This window comes from Centrocercus urophasianus, unplaced genomic scaffold (genome assembly GCF_019232065.1).
Source record: "Centrocercus urophasianus isolate 14NV4802_14NV808 unplaced genomic scaffold, USGS_Curo_1.0 seq_27, whole genome shotgun sequence".
In the NCBI taxonomy this organism is placed as follows: Eukaryota; Metazoa; Chordata; class Aves; order Galliformes; family Phasianidae; genus Centrocercus; species Centrocercus urophasianus.
In genome coordinates, this window is record NW_024884833.1 from 5231488 (window position 1) to 5252570 (window position 21083).

The window sequence follows — 21083 nt, forward strand, 5'->3', positions numbered from 1 at the left end:
ACTCTACCAGAGAAGAGTCCTGTTGAGGAGGGAAAATATCCTATCCCTGAAGATGCCTGGTACACAGATGGGTCCAGCAAGGGCACGTTGCCCGAAAGACCGTTGCCTGAAACAGCCCATCTTGCTAGAGGACACAGTCCTCTCCAGCAATGGCAGGTCGATTACATCGGGCCCCTTCCTCGTTCCGAAGGGGCAAGATATGCCCTGACCTGTGTCACCACTGCAAGAGGGCTACTGCAGGCCTATTCAGTACTGAGAGCAAACCAGGCATATACCATCAAGGCACTCACTAAACTGATGTCTGCCTATAGGACACCTCAAGTCATCAAGAGCAACCAAGGGACTCATTTTATTGGTGCATCAATACAGCGTTAGGCAGAAGAAAATAACATTGAATGGGGATTCCACTTACCACATAATCCAATGTAGGCAGGACTCATGGTATGTTATAACTGTCTGTCTTTAGGGCAGCCTTAAGAATACTCCCAGTCCATGCAGGGGTGGACAAAAAGACTGTATGAAACCTCTCAGGACCTGAGTGAAAGACCCCGAGATGGTAGTCCCAGTGCCCTGAGAATGTTGTAGACAACATAGGCCACCCTGCTTAGGATCCAAATTACAGGCACTGATCATCAGGTAAGATCCCAGATTGGTAATGAAAATAATCTTCTGCTTCCTGCCCCTGAGAATTTAGATCCAGGTACCCATAGAATAAAATGGCACTGGAAGGTGCAGGTAGGACCCAAGTGGTGTGGCCTACTTGCACCTTGGGGGGAATTATTGGAGGTGGGAGGCTCAGTAGTCCCTCCAGTAATAGGTACATGGCCTACTGATAGTGTGGTTGTATAATCAAAGAATGTTAGGCTGTTACAAAATAAACAAGAGAGTTAGGTGGACTATGATAACCAAAGAGAATAAATGGAAGGCTTACCCTTATGATGGGCTCACCCACAAAACACCAGTAGAGGTGATCTCCAGACAAGATCCTTCCCCACTGTTAGCCAGCTCTTAAATAGGGCTAGGAGGGCTGGAGCCAGGCTCTACCCATTCCAGCAGCACAGGTGAATTGCCTTCACGTGTGCTCCTCTGGCTGACTCTTGGCTCACCTCAGGTGATCAATCAGAGGTTCAGGCCGTGACTCAGCAGTTCCCATACAGTGGTCAACACTCCAATCTTCATTGCTGAAGGGACCCCCATCATGTCCCTGTGGCAGATCAGGACACCTACTTTGGTGCCTGATATAATTATGCAGCTGCAGACATCCAGCCAGAAGGTGTGGTACGGGTGGCCAGGATGTGCCCCAGTACAAGCGGAAGTGTTGACTCAGGATAGAAATATGGCCTGTATCTTGCCCTGGAGAGCAGACCTTCCCCTCCTGGTACCCCTGAAACATCTATATTACTCCCTGTGAGTCTCTGAGATGTCAGGATCACCAGAAGGAATGAAGTGCCATCAACTGTTCCAGTGTTACTGTCAGATCACGTGCAACACCTGGTGATGGTCTACATGGGACTGATGGAACATAGGAAGGACCTGCACTTCACAACCGCGTGCCTCCAGTAACATCATTGAGCACTGGCCCATAAAAGAATATGAACGTTCACTGGTCGTCACTCATCTTGAATTGTACCAATATGCATCTTGATGGAAACTGTATAAACATTGCGATATAGTGGATCTCGGTATTAGGAAAAGCTTACCGTTTGGTCAACCTGATCATTGGTTCATGCCGTGAAGGGGTGGAGTGTGTGAGAACTAGTGAATCATGGCCTGAACCTCTGATTGATCACCCGAGGCGAGCAATGAATCAGCCACGGGAGCACAAGTGAAGGCAATTCACCTGTACTACCAGAAGGGGTGGAGCCTGGCTCCACCTCTCCTAGACCCATTTAGGAGCTGATTACCAGTGGGAAAGGATCTCTTCTGGAGATCCCTCCTGTGGAGTTTTACAGTGAGCCCAGGACCAAGGGTAAGCACTTTATCTGTTCTCTTTTTGGTATAATAACCTGCTTAGCCAAACTCTCATTTATTTCATAATTATAACATCTGTATATTTGTTGACTATACACTGTGCTAGTTGCATCTGCATAGTTATGGGCATTTGGTTGCTGTTTGTTGTGGCTGTCTTTTCCAGTAAGGCTAACAATATACAGCAGACCTGTATATTGTTATATAAAGAAGAGAGGAATCCTCCCTTAGCTTCAGTCAGATCTTTGTTCACATGAGCACAAAATGTTAGGGCAGTTTTTTTCTACTAGCTGCCTGTGGCAATTTTAAGTGTATTATTTCACTGTGAGCAGCGAATGAGATTTATTATATATCTGTACATGCTTTTTAGCTCAAAACAGTCATTTCCATCTAATTTTTAAGATCTTGCTTTGATAGATTGCTGCCAGAGGATTGGTGTACAGTCTTTCATGAGATCTGCCCTGTATGTTGTTATATTCATGTTTCTGTTCTGCCAAAAAGTTTTCATTGATGCCCCATTTTTTTTTGCTTTTTCTTCCTTGACACATCCTCAGTATTTTGTGCTCTTTTCTTTCTTTCCCTCTTTCCCTATTTCTCTTTTTCACTTTCTTTCTCTCTTTCTTTCCCTTCCTTCCTTATTTTTAGATGTTTTGATATCTTTTAGTATTCATTCCTCATCTGACTGATATCATGCAGGATTTTTTTTTACCTTTTCTATATGCAAAATAACAAATTTAAATATCACTTTCTGATCTCATGTTTCATTTGACTTTTTCTCCTAGGAATATTTAGGTTGTTGCTTAGAATTAGATACTTCTAGCTTCAGTTCAGGGTACAGAGATGCCAATATCCTTGCTTTATGGCTTAGAAATGGTGTAGTCTGAGGCCTGAAATGTCTTCTGTTAAGCTGAGTGTTCTATGCTTTATGTGCTACATGGGTATTATGTGCACAGCCTTGAAATATATCCTGACATAAATTCCACTTTGTGTAAAATGCTAAAATCAGCATTTTCACTATTTCTTTGGTCTCACACAACATTGCTTAAATAGTTGTATGGGCAACACGTTCACATTCACTGCTAATGCTAAAAGACATTTAGACTTGCAAAACAATATTGTGACAGAGAACATCCACTTTCTAGATCTGCTGTGTAACTGTGTTCCTGCAATTCAACTCCTGAGGTCTTACACTATTAACCTATGGCCTGACAAATGAAATTTATTTGAAGCTTTTTTGTATCTCTCTGTTTCAGCTGCTATTCTCCTCAAAGTTGGAACTGAATGTTGTCCATAGAGGGTTAAGATCTATCACCTACTTCAGGTTTTAGATCAGAGCTCAGATCTTACTGGTTTACTTTTGCTTTAGCTGATTAACTGAGCTCAGCCATCAGTATATGTGAAATGCGTTGGCAGACCCAACTGAAAGGTGCAATTTAAGTACAATGCGTATTGCTTATCCAAATGAACTGTATTTGAGTTATTTTTCTACAGGGATGAACGCATTAGTTTTCAATTGTTACTTTTAATGGATCAGAGTAAAATATTGTTCTGTTCATTTGATCTCTGTCCCAGTGGGATTTCTTTTTTCCCCCGACAGTATGACAGTTTCCTCTTTAGACTTTTAATTAAATCTCCAAGGACCTCTTTCCTGTAGTAGTAATGGTGGTGGCAGTTTACCATTCTAAGAGCTAGCCCAGGTAGTTACTCCTACTGTATAGAAGTTTTTACAAAAATGATTGTTACTATTATTAAGCTCCAGTGTAGTTTGGGAATTTATTTGGATAAAAAAACAAATGACTGAAATAGCCAAACCACTTTTATATTTGACTGAAAAAAAACTGCCATATGCATATTTGTGTTATAATGGATCATTAGGTCGTGGATCAGAGATGAACATGGTAATTCAGGTCAGTTATTTCACAGCACTATTGCTGTTGTACTCTGGAGGTGATCTGATCACACCCCTCTACTTTTTTGAGCCTCTGCAATAATGCTCACATAGCTCCTAGACACTTAAGATATCTCTTTTCTTACTTGTTAAGATTATTATAATCTGCATTAACTACACAATACTTTGCTGCTTTCCATTCATTCTACCACTTTTTTTTTTTAATTGCACCTTTGCACACTACTGAAGAAAAAAAAAAAAGTTGTGTGATTTCCTTTTCGTTCAAAAATGCTTTCCCAAAACCTACTCCTCCCTAAGTCCAGACTGGAAAAGAATCAGGCATTACTCAGCTCTGCAACACTGGGTATTTGTAAGAGGATAATAGCAAAGGTGATGTTAGTTATGCAACATTAAAAATAAAAATACAGATTAAACATGTAGTTTAATAACATTACCTTCAGGAAAGCTACAAGTCACTCTGTTGTCTTGCCACCAAAGCATATACTCGTATATTCCATTTCTTATTTTCTTAGCTTGTTATCAGAACACCAGCTTTAATGTAAGGTTGATTCTAATGAAGTCAAGGCTGGTGCTTTAAATTTTGTTACAAATAAGTAAATTGTACACTTCTATAAGCATAGAGTCTTAGTGAAGGTGCTTTTATTTGTAAGTCACTCCTGGAAGCTAAGACATTTTTTCAAGAAAGGGTTCAGGCTGAGCAGACTGAAAATAAGGGTAATCCTACTCAAGACAGTTATTCTGCCCACGTAGTTTCCGGGAAAGAGAAGACCCCCCCTCTTCTGGTATGAGCTGGAGTAGCTCTTAGAAGACTTGACTGAGCATGTTCAGAGCTGTGTTTTGAACACAAAGGACTAACATGCACGTAAAGAATGCTTCCACCTCCATCATGTCTTCCAGAGCTGTCCAGCATTTTTGCACTCCATACGAAGCCTCTGAATGTGCGCTGAGTCTTCTCACTTCCTTGATGGAGTTCATGCACATTGTGTCACAGACTCTTTTTGCAAGGCTGTTTTCTGGTTTGGAACAAAACATAAGAAGAACTCTCTCTGCTCCGAGCACAGGATGAGCTGAGCACTGACAGCAGAAATACAACGTATAGAAGGAAAACAATTTTGATGGACAAATTCTCTTTTACAGGAGAACTATTTTCTTTGCTGAAGGTGACTAGGAATTCCAGCTGGTTATGTAAGACTAAAGGTGTTCAAAAATCCTTCAATATCCTGCATCTCAATCAATTCCTGTAAATAGAGGCTTTATGGAAGTGAGAATTCTGTCCGCATCAGACTTCAGAACAAAAACCAGTGCATCTATTTATCTCTTTTACTGCCAAAAATAAAAGAAGCAGCATTTATAAGATTTTCTTGGGTTTGTTTTTTAAATTTTACATTACCTTTTGTGTTTACCAGCCCTTACAGATCATAAGTTAATGGTAGGTAGATGGAATTCTTCACCATTAGATCATATATTTCACTCTTTGTAAGTGCAAGATGGACTATCTTTCCCAACACCCCTGATGGTTAAGAAAAAAGAATAAAGCAGTGAATGAGGTTCACATTCCTTCTGTCATTCTGAAGAGAAATATATCGTCCTTTGGTTTTAAAAATCGAAATTGTAGATGGAGAGAAATGCAATCTTGTTCAGTGTCATTCATCTGTAAGTTAGAATGTTCTCTGCAAAATAGGAGGAGTTTTGAAAACCAAGTCTACACGGTTTTCTCATTTCTACATAGTAATAAATCACACAATATATTTATTTCCAACTCATAAATGGTATAACTGGGCATGGTTACTCTGGTAAGTGCTAGAAATGAAGTGATAACCATTACTACAGACACTCAACTGCTATAGCGCTTTATCTTAAATGAATAGAAAAACTCATAGTTTTCAGTGTTTTTCTACTGCCTTTCAATCATTGTGCAGATAATTTTGATATAATTTATCATTTTCAATTCTAGATTAGTGTCACGCATAAATAAAATAAGCTCAAAAGTTTTAATGTTTTAGTTCTCAATGTTTTCATTGTTTCTGCTTCTATTCTTCTTGAAGTATTAAGTAATCTTAGCTAGCCTATTTCCATCTGAAGTCTGAACAGAGTAGTAAGAAAATATCATAATCTTTGCTATATTTCCTTTTATTTTTCTTGTGATAGGCTCAGATCACACAGTACAGTTTTGCTTTTGAGATTCCACTTTTAAAGTTGTTTGAACAGTTTCCAATCATTACTACAGATAAAAAACTTGTTCTGGAGCTTCTACACTACTGGGTAACAAAAGACTAAATAATCTCTATCTCTGAACCACTTGGAAATATACAATCAGACTATGAGGAATGATGGCCGATATATCTCTAAGGTCTCCAATTAGGAATTTTAACAGTTGCCATCAAACTACAATAAAGTTAAGGAAGTCACAGTACGGAGAGAAATATAGAGTTTCTTGAGGCAGAAGAATAAGGATGGGAAATAAATCAGCTGTCTGTTTCTAACTATTACAGAATGTACTTAAGACAAAATGAAGCTTTACCCTGGCAAAGCCTGCAAGGGATAGACATACAGTGTGGTGGCTAAGCTGATAATAATAATGCTTTAATTTGATTATCAAATTGTGATTAGGGAAGAAAAAAAAAAACAATGAACGATGACCAGGAAAAATCTTAGAACTCGTTAATTTTTAGGAAACAGCAGATTATTCATTTACTGTATCTGTTGTTTGTGTATCTTCACGTTCTTTAGAGACAATATAACAGAACACATTATTTCCAGCTGCAATCTTTCAGGAACTGTTTCTCAAGCCTTTTAAAGTACATACAGCAATGTTCTACTTGCATAGTTAATGCTGTGTCAGTTCTTCTCTATTTCTTGATGAAAGCTTTTTATTAGCAATCATCAGCAGGTAGGCTACAGAGGAATGGGAGAGTGGTTTTATCTTCCGTGACAACAGTGCTGTCTTTTGCTATTCTGGTAGCCAGAACTTTAAAAAGTTAAGCATCTACATTTCAATTTACTTGCGACTTCTAGCAATTAACTTGTAGGTAACTTATTAAAAATATTCTTACATCTATCTTCCAAGGATTTCAACAGTTGCCAAGCATCAAAATACTTAAAAATGTATTGTCTTTGATACCTGCTGCCTTTTGCTTGCCATTTGTAAGCAGACTATATTTATGTACTAGTGTTTTAAAATGCCAATATAAACACTAGACTGTATGATGCTTAATTACTGCAAAAATGAGAATTAATAGTCTGTCCCTCGAGACTTCCAAGGTGTGGCTTGGATCAGGCCCTGGACAACTTGATCTGGCTGTGGTGTCCTTGTTCATTCCATGGGAGTTGGACTAGATGGCCCTCAGAAATCCCTTCCAACTTTAAGGATTCTGTGATTCCATGATTCTAATTAAAATAAACTGGAGTGCTATCAAAACTATGACAATAGCCTTCTACTTCAGAACTTCTAAGGCTCCAAGACTGGTTTTTCCAAGACAGTTAATAGTATTCTTGGTGCTTATTCCTAATAATGAGACTTTTGCTGCAGCCTGTACTGATTATAATACTTTATGAAGACTTAAAATAAATTAACACCTAAATTTCTGAGAAGCAATGTATAACATAGTGAACTTTGTAATTTCATGGCCTGGTGCACAAGTGCAGCCAAGAGGTTATTATAGAGAGTATCCTCGAAGGACAAGGTTGGCTCTCAAGAGATTCTACCTCTAGAATGGTAGAAGTTTTACCTTCATATGACTGTATTTAACCATTCTGTGATTCTACAACTATAAACTATATATTAGGAACAAAAAAGGACTTATTTCTTTATATTTTAAAGGGCTCTTTTTAAAAGTTTTCCTCTGCCCCTTCCTTATAGGACTTCTTTATGGCTTTGAAGAAATTTTGTTTGAAGAACAAACAAAATTTGTGTAAATATAAACGTCAAAATTGTTGTGAATGAAAGAAAATCACATATACCTCTGTTCAAAATCATGGAATCATCTATGTTGGAAAACACCCTCAAGATTGTCAACTCCAACTACCAACCTGGTTTATTGAGCCCTATTACTAAACCATGTTCCTCAGTGCCGCATCTACACATCTCACCAGTGATGGGTACTCCAATGCTTCCCTGGCCAGCTTTTTCCAATAATTTACCTCCCTCTATATGGAGAAATTCTTTGTAATATCCTATCTAAACTGCTCCTGGTGCAACTGGATTTGAACTATCACTTGAAAAGTCTTATCACTTGTTGTCTGGAAAAAAAGAAACAATCTCTTCGCTGCAACCTCCTTTCAAGAGACTGACAGATGAAAAAGCATTTTGATTTGAAGCTTGTAGTAGGTGACTGCGAGACCCCCCCCACGGGATGCAATATAGAAACTCCAAATGCAGTCACTAGACAAAGGCTTTCTAATGAACACTGTCCCTTTTGAAAAGATTCATTGTCTTTCTGGGCTGATATTTTGAAAAATCGGTATCTACTGCTTATACTTTAGGTTTCTAGAGAAGTAATTGCTAATAAGAGATGGAGTAAGTTACCTCACTACATGTAAACTTTCCATCTCAGCAAATACCAGTTACATGGTTAATGTCAACTAAAATGTAGTTGAGGCCTATAGTTAATCCTCTGCCCTTCACTTAGTCTTATTAATTAATTGAAAAACAACAACAACAAAAAAACAACAATAAAACGCTATTACACAATGAGATTAAAAGAGCTAGTATTCAAAATAAAGAATGCAATTAAGCCTTGAGGCAGCCATGCATATAGCTCTACTGTGTGTCTAACAACATGGACCACACAAATGATCCACAGAATGGAACAAACATCTCCCCTACAAGGACAGGTGGAGAAGGCTGGAGCTGTTCAGTCTGCAGAAGAGCAGGCTGCGAGGTGACCTGACAGCAGCCTTTCAGTATCTTAGGGGCAGACTCTTTATCAGGATCTGTGGTGGCAGAACAAGGGAGAATGGTTTCAGGCTTAAAGAGGGTAGATTTAGGTTGGATATAATGAAAAAGTCTTTTACAGTGAGGGTGTGGAGGCACTGGAAGTGGTTACATAGTGCTGTGGTTCATGCACCGTCCCTGGAGACTTTCAAGGTGAGCCTGGATCAGACTCTGGCCAACTTGATCTAGCTGTGGTGCTCCTGTACATCGCAGAGGAGTTGGACTAGGTGGTCTTCAGAAGTCTCTTCCAACTCCAAGGATTCTATGATTCCATCCTATTATCTTACTGTTCCCATATTACCTTTACATATCCAGTCTTGTGCTGTAATTAAGCAGTGAGCTTAAATCACATACTTGTCCCCTGTTGTTCCCTCAATGCCAGCAATGCCATGTCGTTTCTGCTGTTCTACTAGAGGACGAATAACCATAAGTCTGTAAGAAAACTTTGTATATACATCATGCATTCATGCAAGAGTTTTTTTTTTCTCGGAAAACTGAAGAAACAAAAAAGACTCTACTTCTGTTAAGTACTCTTCATGAAAGAAGAATTTCCTTGACAGTGTTCCAGTTTAAAATAGGCCTATGCTATCTGGAATAAGCTAGGGCAAGGAAAAGAAGAGATACCACTGAATTACTTTTCAACTGCCTTATGCTCCAGCTCTCAGCATGTTCTGGCAAAGGCTCTTAATTTCCTGCTATGGGAGCAGAAAGAACCGAAGAGAGAGACACAAGAGAAGATCAGTGCCAGAGAACACCAGGAAAAAGACTGTTTATCTTTCGATTGTTTTTAGTAGAATTAGGGGTGGAACTGATGGGGAACTCCTTTCCTTCCACACAAAGGCAGACACCTTGTTGAAAACACTCCTGCATTCCTCTTCTCACATAAACAGACAAATGCTAGACAGGATCTCAGAGATGGCAAAATAGCCTTTAATTACATCAGCCTTTAGCATTCTGTCCCTCCACACCTACAGCAAAGTCAGAGAAAACATTCCCAGATCTGTGGTTCCTTCTCAAGCTGATTCAATGACAACACTGGTAAAGAACACCTGAGTGTTACATGCTTGCTTCTGGCCCTTACATAAATAGGACACACCTGTAAGAGGAGAAAGGCTCCTCTTTGCCTGTACTAAATGTACTTTTATGTACTTTTATGTTGGGAAGTATATGCTGGACAGAAAAGAGGTATTACAAAGGCTAGAGAATGAACAGACAATTTTAAATGCCTTTAAAAATTTCTACTGTAATGATTCTCCAAATTCAGCACTAATCAGTGCATCGGTTAAAGAAACGAATCAAAAACTAGGGTGAATAAGGCTTTCAGTTTTAATCACATTTAGCAGTGCATTGTGATCCCAGAATTAAAAGCAGTGACACATAGAAATTAAGATTTAAATCTGAAGTCAGAGTCACTAGGTCATGCTTGCGTGTCTATTGTAATCTTTTATTATAATCTATAGTCTGTATATTTTAGTTTGATTTAGTTTTATATACTTTTTTTTTTCTGCTTATGTTGTTAATTCTGTAGAATAGACAATTTGAGACTGAACTTTGTTGTAATGGTTTTACATTATTTACTAAACATATGGATATAAGAATTATTATTCTTGATAGGGCTCAGAATATGGAGTGTGAAAGTATCTTCCGACCAAGATGTTTGCAGTCAAAAAAGAAAAACAAAAAAATAGAAATATTTCCATTATTGGCAGGACTGGTATATTTACATAAATCTAAGTGTGTTAGAAACTAGAATTTGACAGTATTTTGGTTGTTTTTGCTTTTTCTAAACTTCTACAAAACTTAATTTTTCCATTATCTAACAATAAATTTAATTTTTCTTTTTAACAAAAAGATCCAATTTTTTTTTTTTTTTAATGAAGCCAAGAAAAATCACACTGTATGGTAAAAACAATTCTGATACCTTTTTTTTTTTTCTTCAGAAATACTAGTCTCCAAAGCATTCATGACCTAGTATTTGACAGGAAATTGGCCTTTGCCTTCTGCCATGGCCTTGCCATGGAGTTATGCCTCTACCATCCAAACAGCATCTAACCTTGGCTGAACCAGGAGACTCTGAGAAAGGCTCTGTCACGGCTTGATGAAACTCCTGAAGAAGGATTTAGGTGCTGATAGAAAGCAGTGTTGGAAAGAGGAGAGAAAGAATAGGTCAGGTGAGTGGCTAGGATTGACTTCCTGTAAACGGAAGAAGATGGGGCCAGGACTCCATACTGTTTTTTCATTCCGTTCTCAGTTCTGTTATACAAAACAAAGATTGTATCAGCCAAAGCCTGCTTAAGTGCACAACTGATTGTCACCAAACATGTTCACTGGATGAATCAAGGTTTTAGTTAAAAAACAGCCCATTAAAGAGGAAAGCAGTTTGCATTGTTGCATGCAGTGGATTCAGACTGCGGAATGAAAAGTCCTGCTTTTCTTTGTAATTTGTGTGTAATTACTTGGCAGACAGTGCTATTTTAATGGAGGTTACTTTGAGCTATTTTTATGTAATCGCCAAGTTTTGAAAACCTTCACCTGGCAAAACAAGAATCCATCATGTAGAACATGAGTTACGGCATCATGGTCTTCGGCACATTAGATTCACTGCCCAGTCCTACTCTAGAACAGCTTCTAAGCTGCATATGGACTGCTGTTTAACAGGGCTGCAATAATATCTTTTGCTAAAATCTTTAATGTTATTTAGAGGTGATAGAGAAATGCAAGCACAAGGAACAGATGTCTCGAGTTCCTTTTGTGCATAGATCCTACTGCTTTATGGTCTACTACATCCTGTTTCATTTTGCTTTTAACCTAAATCTAAACCTCCTCATCTTGCATCAGCTTCAGTTCCTGACTCCAGAAGTGAGGTTTGCACCAGAACTTGAATATGCTCAATACTGAGATATTAAGATCTGAGAAGTCAGCTAGCTACTTAGTCAGGTATGTCTAACTTGTCTTCTTTAAGAAGCCTACACTGAACGTCTGCTGATTGTGGCTCTTCCTGAAGGTTTATAGATTGTTCCTGCTGGAAAGTCTTTTCAAGGAAACAAGGAGAAAAAGAGAAAATAAGTTAGTTGGTTAAGGCTTGCAAAAACTAATAGACTCCTTCTCCATACCTACATGACTAGAGCTCCTCAGCATACAGGGTAGATGGGAGGGAAGTACTTCCTATTTTCTTTTTTCTCAGAAATCAGATTTTCCCTAGAAATAAATCTGAATGGATGTCAGCTTCAACGGTAAGGGTAACTACAGAAGTCTTGTAGTAGAGATTACAGGGGAGTTTAAGTTTTAAGTTAAGAGTTAAAAGTTTTAAGTTTACATAGAGGATCAAACTATATTAAAAACAGGAATAAATCACTGTTGGTATGATTTTTTTTTTTCTGAAAAATATATATTTTTGCCCAACGAGAACCTTTTGAATAATGTTGTAGTGTGTGCACACATGCATTTGTCTGTGGTCTGATAATGAACTTTTGCCTCTGCTAGCAGTGTGGTCTGAGTGTATGTTTCCCTCTGCTTTGGCTTACTGTCTGCTGTGTAAACAAATATACTTTCAGTCTTTTAAACAAAATTATTCTGAGAACTGTTTTACATTCTCACCTTCCTGGCTGAACCGTCTTTTGGAGCCATGGATGCAGCCTCCTGCTATTTGTGAGTACTTGACATAGAAACAGAGAGTGGACCAGGATGCAGGGAGGGACAGCTGCTCCCTGGACTCTCCAGGGCCTGACAGTCAAGACCAGAGCAGGGTGGCTGGGTACTGAGATGGCCCCAGCACTGGGCACCTCCGTGAGAACAGAGACAGGGATGGACCAATACCAGCAATTTACAGGTTTCTGTTTTCTTCTTCCCAATAGCTGAGTTTTTTGTTTTCTTCTGTTTATCAGGACACCAAAGCTATGCTTTAACTCTCTCTCTCTCTCTCTCTCTCTCTCTCTCTCTCTCTCTCACACACACACACACACACACACACACAAAATAAATAAAAAAATAAAATTAAATATTTAGATCTTTTAACTCTAAATTGCAAATGCACTGTTATTTCCTAGTTTCTTTTTTCTCTTTTTCACTCTCTAACTGAATATCCAGCACTATTATCAACAGAGCACAGTATAATGGGTGAGTAGAAGACTGGGGCACTGACTTCTCAGCTAATCCACAGAGGTGTGAAGGAAGCACAGAGTGCCCATCTCCTGCTCCCTCCTGCACGTGCGTTCCAATTCTACATGGATACTGGAGTTTCTCACCTGGAAATTCCTCTGGTGCCCAGATCCAACTGGAAAATGTGCCCATGGGGGGCTGTCAGGGGTACAAGCAGGCACAATACAGGGTTATCTTCAAGGGGACACCCCCCAGTGGAGGGCTGCAGCACTGGATAGAAACTGTCCGACATGAGAATTGAGGATAAATGGATGAGTCTGTGCACCAGCGAGTACATAATTGGGCACTTTTTTGGAAGGTCCTTCACTGGGCATTGGATGCTTGCATTTAAAAGCCATTCAAAATCCTCCTTATCCTCCTTTTGCTTCCACTGCTGTTGCACCTCCTGCTGCTCTCCTTACTTCTGGAACTCTCTATGTTACTGATGTTTTTAACCTTCTCAGCTTTTCATGGAGCTTCCACATCACTCTAGGAATTAAGGACAGAAACACAAACAGCAGTCCAAATTTGAAATGCAGTGAAGAGTAGGGCTTGAGTGCCCATGCTACTCTGCTCCACGTTCCTTTGCTCCACTTCCTGCAGCAGCTATGTCCTCTCCTCTTGTTGATACACCTCATGCTGCTGCATGCGGTTGAGCACAGTCACATCAAGTTCATAACCCACACTTGGCACACTGCACCAACAAGGTGAAGACAAATGTCAAATTTATTGTCTGGAACAGATGGGAGAGAGGGGGTCAGTGGGGCTGGGTGGGAGCTCGCATGCAGCTGTGGGAGCCAGGCCAGGAACAACCCCTGAGGTCAGGTAGGAGTAGGGGAAAGGAAGCTGGGCAGCACCAGGGGCTGAAACCAGCACTGGCACTGCTTTGAGCGCTGCTCACAGGGTTCTCTGAGGAATCGGCCATCACAGTAGGCTCCAAAACCCCTCGTGGGCTGGTGTTGATGCCTGGCCCAGCCCAGCCCAGCCATCCTGCTGCTGCTGCACTCACCAGTGGCCTGGATTTATCTGTTACTTGGTTGTTTCCATTGCTGAAGGCTAGTAATCACTCACCCTTCTGATTGCATCCAAACTCATACTTCTTTGTTGCTTCCAAACTTTAATGTTGAAATCACCCTTCTCATTATGATATCATCATTTTGGATTTTGATTAACATGCTGTAGTGAATCACAAATGTAACTGTCAAAGGTATGGATCCCAGACTTGTTTACTTGGTACAGCTGTAATTCTCAGGGTTTGGTAATGACTTTAACTTCCATGAAATACTAGCCCTGAGCAACAGTACAATTTTTACTTTGCCTTGACTTGGAGATCATCTGTTCCTATGCATTCTTCATGTCTTAGCTATGCTTAAAAAATTCAGCACACTATTGCCTGCTTAGGAATCTCCAGCTAGTACAGTCACACAACAAAGGTGTTTCTTCAGCATATAAATTACAAAGAAACAGATAAAAGGCCTTCTCTTTTGTACAGATTATTTCATGAGGAAATCAGTGCCTTGGCCTTCATCTTTCAGATGACGATGGTTTCATATCTTATTCTCAATATATCCAAAAGAGATGTTGAAAACTATGGGTAACAACTTTGTTCCTCTGGGGGAAAAAAAGGAAAGAGGGTATTTTTTCTTTTTCTTTCCCTGCATGCAGCTTTCCCATCAGACTAGACATTCTTAGAAGATAATTTGAGACTAGAAATGAAGTCACCAACATACAGTATTTAACTACTGCTTTCTCATCCAGGCATAATGCCTGATTTTTTGCCTATTGTAATCAAAGCAGCATTGCTAGCCATGAAAACAACAAATAAAAACCATCTACAAAACCATGCAGAAGCAAGACGTTCCAGTTCATGCTGCGTAAGGGTGTACATGTAACATGTAATGGTGGTGCTTAATGGTAATGCAAATTTATCTAAAATAAAATAGAGTTCTGTCTGACAAATTCCAAGACAAAATTTCTATCTTGACTGTTATCTTCTTGTTGACGAAAGAGCCTCATTTTGTTACATACAAAACGAAAGTCATATGACAGTACAAAATGTTCTTAATTAGGAAAGCGGTCTCCAAAACTCATAAAAGATGATGACTGCATTATGCCCTGGGATAATTTTAGTTATGATTTTAGTTTTGTTTGTCAAAATGAGACATTTACTTTTTTCATTATTTGGGCCACATTAGCTTGTGCTCTACACTGAGGCAAGTAATTACTTTTCTTTAGGCACTTAGGGGAAAGGCCAGTAAGGCTTGCTGCCAGCTGCTTCGCCCTGTTTTCCTAAAGCTGCCCAGAATAAATCCATCTAATATACAAAGTCACACACTGAGTTCTGACTAAAAATCTGCAATGAGAAACTTCTAGCTTACTTTTAGGTCTAGAGAATATAATTATTTTGTGGGGATGGAGCACTCTTCTGAAATAGTATCTCTGCCTGGAAAAGTCTTGAGTATTTTTGTTAAGTGCTCTGCTGAATGAAGGCAGGGAAGGAGAGAGAAACATTGCTTGACTTATGCCCATAAACAAGCGCTGGGAGTCTGTGCAATACGTTTGATTGTGCTCAAACAGACACATAGATATGCCTCAAGTTATGTTTTCAAAGATCAGAATCAGATTTCTAACTGAATTAATACACTGGCATTTAGTCGTTTACTGTATCTGTAGTGAGAAAAGAAAATATCTGACTCACTTATTACAGGAAAGCACAAGTATACCACACATTCAAAACAGTGTAGAAAAAAATGAGCTATATGCCAGATGCATGCCAAGAAAAATAATATAGGATGTAAAACTGATCTGTATGCACATAAGCAAAATGCAGGCACCAAAACAGAAGCGTGTTGCTGTAAAATTCTATGTCTCGATGCTTGAAACGGAACTAGGAATTACAGTTTGACAAATGATTGTTGCCTGTGCTGTGGCATACCAACCTAGGGTGTTGCTACAGAGGGTTGTTGTCCATTGGGAAAGGATGAGTACATAATCATGTGTTGTTGTTGTTTGTGTGTTTTTTATAATAAAGTAAATAAGCAACAGATTACGCAAATACTGCATTTACAATGCCTTCATCTGAGATAAATTCCAAATACAGATGTCAAAGGCAGGATAGCATACTGTATTAGTAGCACAGAGGTAAAATTTAAGGAATTATTGCTTACAAATCATATCGACTAATACATTTTTATTACTTCCTTTTCAGCAGTACATGTTTCACAAGTAGGAAGCATGTCAGACAGATACATGGAAAATCATTCTGGGAGCCATAATGTGTATGACATGTGCAGACTCTTAAGGGATGTTATCTTAGCCTTCAACAGTGTTAATTTACTTCTATGACAATACATTACATTTAAAACTTCAGATGATTTCTTACTCTTAAGATATGAGACTTATTGATGAGAATTGTTATTACAGAAGTCTACTGCATCCCTGTTGTTTCATGGTCAAAACATGATGAAGGAAAAAAAGAATTCCATATAATAATCTCAAGCTCAATTATATTCTGATCTGAGACGGAAAATAGTGAAACCTATGGCATTCAAATTCAGAGAAAGAAAATGTGAAACTGCACATGCTCTTTCATGCTGAAATATGAAAACTGTCCTTACTGCTCTAAGAGTTCTTTGATACAGGACATATTCTTCCATGAACATTTCAAGATAAGAATTATTTGTGTTCAAACCTCTGTCACTTCTGCTGTCTCTAGCAGATGCACATGTTGGTTTTAGTTACTATTTGACCAAGCTGTTTTGATTTCATGGTCCAATCAAAAAAGTACAGTGTTTACAGCTTACATTCTTTTAAGATCTTTGGCTTAAATCATTTTCCTTTTTTCTCAGTTTGCATATGTCCATGCTCACTTTTTCTGCAAGGCAAATAGAATTTATGAAATAACTCAGCAAATTCATAAATACAGCTGCATGCAAAATAAAAAAGATAAAAATTAAAAAACAAAAAACTTTTTCAGTGGAAAATGCTGATTCTAGTGGTATACTTCCATGAATACAGTAAAATAATAATAATCAAGTTTTGCTTTGATATTCTAAGAAATGTCACTCCTTTTAATTGCCATATCATAGCACACTTTAATTAATTGATGTAATCTTCAATCATCCCATATTTCCACACTCATCCTAGATTCTTCTTTACCTTCAGACTGTAAGAATTTACATAACCTTCCGTTATCAACACATTTCTAGAATGTAATCATGCTCCAATTGACAGGTGACATATATGTAGAACATGGCTTCTAGGATGTTTTCTACCTGTCTGGTGAATTATGTCAGCATGTAGAATAAAAGTCTTCTTAAATTCTTGTTATTGCTGGGCAATGTAAAGTCTTAGATTTACGGGGGATCTCAAAGTACATTCTCCATGCTCATATGCACTGACATAAAAAAAGCAATGATGTGTAGCAAAAGAACTGTGTTTTGCTGTGGTTGTCCCTTGCAGAGTTAAAGAGGTCTTTTGTTTAAAATATTTTTTTACTGAGGATGACTGCACTCACATATGCTTGGTACATGCCCAGTTGCAAAGCTTTGCTTATGGAACAAGCAGTACCCAAACCGACATAAGCTGGCCAATGTCAGCAAACTCAACCTAGTCTTCACAGTAAGATCAGCTTGCATTGTGTTCGTAAGGTTGGCTCTCATGTTTACAAAGGCTAGAAAGCTTCATGTTGAATGAATGACCACAATGTAGTAGACATACATAGCTAAATTTCTATTTAACCTAGAAAGCCAGAAGATCATTTCATTATAATAAGGCCTCCAGAAGATTTTGTGTGAAATTGCAGCTTCGTACTAATAGAACTCTTCTGAACATGCCCTGTCTAAGGCTGGCTGATAACCTGATAGTCCAGTGAGCATTTCCATTTCCAGAGAAAATATGTCAGTGCTTTTGTTTTGATAATTTTGTTTGTTCTATTCAATATTTATCTTACATTTTAGTGGATAAAAAAAAAAAGTGCTACATTTTCACTATGTAAAATGACTGGCAGATACTGAAGAAAAATATATTACAGCAGCTAAGTATGCAAAAAAAAAAAAAAAAGGTTGAAATATGCAAAAAATAGAACTCACCTGCACTTCATAAATTTCATAAATCCATACTGGAAAAGGAGAAATACATTCTACTGGCAGACCAGAAATCCACATTTGTCTTTTTGGGGAAACCAATTGCAGCTGTTGTATCTTTTGGTGACAAATTCTGGCTTCTTCCGAACTAGCCCTCAAGTTTTTTTACCTACAACTCAGATGCTTCTCTGCAATTATGTATTCTTGGTAGGATTTACGATGCTTATGATTCAAAATTCTAAACGTCTAAAATTTTGTTTTATCAAATAGTTTTAATCGTAAGAATGTCAGTACTGTTTGGACTAATGATAATAGGAGTTCACTATGAGAAGGAAGGCAGTGATACATTACTTGGTGTTTTGTAAATTAACACTGACCTAGCGTGCAACAGAATGCATGAGACCCTGATTAAAGTAAAAAAAAAAAAAAACAGTTATTACTTGATGAGCCTTCTTCAGAATTAAATCTTAGTTTCAAAACCACTGTATTCTCACTCTCCACACAGGCATCCTTTTGGCAACTGAAGCGATCAGTGATTTTCACTCTAATATCTAATAGATAATGGGTTAGGCACTAAAAGAATCCTATCCTGAACTCTCTGAAAAACGAACAGTGTTAGGAAGGAGCTGCAGACATAAACTTTTATCAAAGTATCTGTACCTGGTCCCTGTACAGATTAGGGCATTGTCCTCTACTCTCTCATACTTCAAGGTAAATACTTAAAAAATCCGGAATAGAAAAGCAGTTTTGGATGTTTCTAAATGGAAAGCTTTGGTCAGTGATGCATTGTCATTCCTGTCTCTGACTGAGTCACAGTTCTAATAAAAGGTATGTAACAGTTCCAAATATTTTCCCATTAATTCTCAAAATCTTAAACTTTGGACATGAGGTAACGGCCTTAAGTTGCACCAAGGGAGGTTTGAGTTGGATACTAGGAAAAATTTCTTCTCGGAAGGAGTAGTAATGAATTGGACCCCAGGGAGGTGGTGGAGTTACAGATGTGGTTTAGTGGGTATGGTGGTAATGGGTTGACGGTTGGATTATCCTTTTTCAATCTTCATGATTCTGTGATTCCATGATTAAGCTAATTATGATGTCAATTATAATGAATATAGTTCAGATTTCGTGGGAAGAAATGTGTACAGTTAGGCTGGAGGCTCAAAGCTGACTTTTTAGAAGCCTAGCTGGTTCATTTCTTCTGATGTTTTGTAGCAGCAATAGTTCAATCTTCTTCCTTGCTGTCCTTTAGGTGGGAATGAAATATGGTTTGGTTTCCTGACACAAACCTTCTATCATGCAGGAAGTTACTGAATTTCACAGCTCTGAGCAGGAGATGGGATTAGGTGGAATTTCTACCTGAATTGTGCTATGATTTTACAGTCCGCTGGCAACTGTGCTGTCCCCCCCCTCAGACTCTGCTGAACTTTTCTTCCTCCATTCATGTTGAATTTCGTGTGGCAGTGTTCCTTTATTTCAAAGCATGGACAACAGTCAAACTCTTAAGAGCCCTGACCAAAAGGAGGACCATCAGTCCTTCAGGAGTCACTCATCCCCACACAGCAAGATGGATATCAGTCAGCCAAGGAAAGTCCCATTCCTCTTCCTTCAGTCTTGCCCACAACTACTGCTGCCTGTGCTGGGCTGTACTCTGAAAAACAGTGTGGCTATCAGCACAGTTTGCATTTAGAAGACTAGTTCGATTGCCAATTAAAACTCACCAAACCCTGCAGATCCTGCAGTTCTGTCTTTTTATTAGGAGCTTTCTACCACTGCCACTAGTGCAGAGGATCCGTTGTTAAACATGTATGTGGCAAAAAATGGCTTGTTTAGACACTCCTTAAAAAACATCTGTCCTGTCTGTAAGTCAACAAGTGCCAGAAAGGAGGCTGAGACTGGGAACTGGCAGGCAGGAATTTCGGTGGAGGTGAGCTTTAGTGAGCTGGTTGGCTGCACTCCATTGATGTGACTTACTAAGCCTACACATTTCCATTGAAAAAAAAGCAAGTAACTCTGCTTTCAGTGACATTGGTTTACCAAAAATCTCAGTGCTGTGGGACAAATGCGTGTGCTGTATGTCTAAGCATATAGACCTTCTGATATGTGATATGGGTGCATCTCACAGTGCAGCACCCTGGAAGAGACTGTAACACGTGGTACAGTCATGTGGTATGTTTTGTGTGCTAGAGATTCAGAACCAGAACCACAGTTTGTGTCTTCAGCTATGAAAAGCACCCCATCTTCAGTCTACTTAGCAAGTGTTTCCAGTTACGTGAGCTAGAGGGTATGATAAATGAATTTTTCTCACGGCTGAATGGCATGCTTTATACGAATTGACACTGTTATATCATGTTTTGGTCCTTGCAGAACGCAAAGAGAAATCTGAAAGCCTGCATCTCTTCCTGCATGCACAAGCATGCTCTGCTGACGCTATTGAGCTCTATGAAGGTGAGAGCATTGGACAATTCTTGGCACAGCATTGCCAGCATGCCACTACCCATGCAGAGCTCCTGAGGCAGCTGTGGAGGGTCATCCTAGCAAGGTGTGCTGGCACGCTCTGCTGCTGAGAAGGGAGGTCCTGCATACTCAACATGGGCACATTTCCTTCCATTTGTTCTATTTGTTCACAGATCATTATTTGTTATGCTTAAATTCTTTATGATCATTTTAACTGTGGTTTATTTCTGTTTTAAAGGCAGAACATAGAATGTGTTCGTTTTTGTTGTCTGTCTCCAGGTAAACACTTAAGAGGATAAAACTCCTCAGGCATCCCATCCTAGTTGAAGGGCTGGGACTTGAGGTAATAATGACGGGTCCCAGCTGGGGAAGTTGCTTGTAAGAATTATATTCAAAGTGGGTTCCTGCTTAAAGGAAATGGTACGTGCAATGATTACATAAATAAGAAGGACCATCAGGGATCCTGAGCAAGCAGATTCACCCAGATAACCAGATAGATACTCTTAAAGGCCATCGGCTGAAGGAAAAGTTCTCAGTGTGATTTTGCATCTGCCTCCCTTTCTCAGAAAAATGCAGTAGGGTTTATAAACAAATTTAT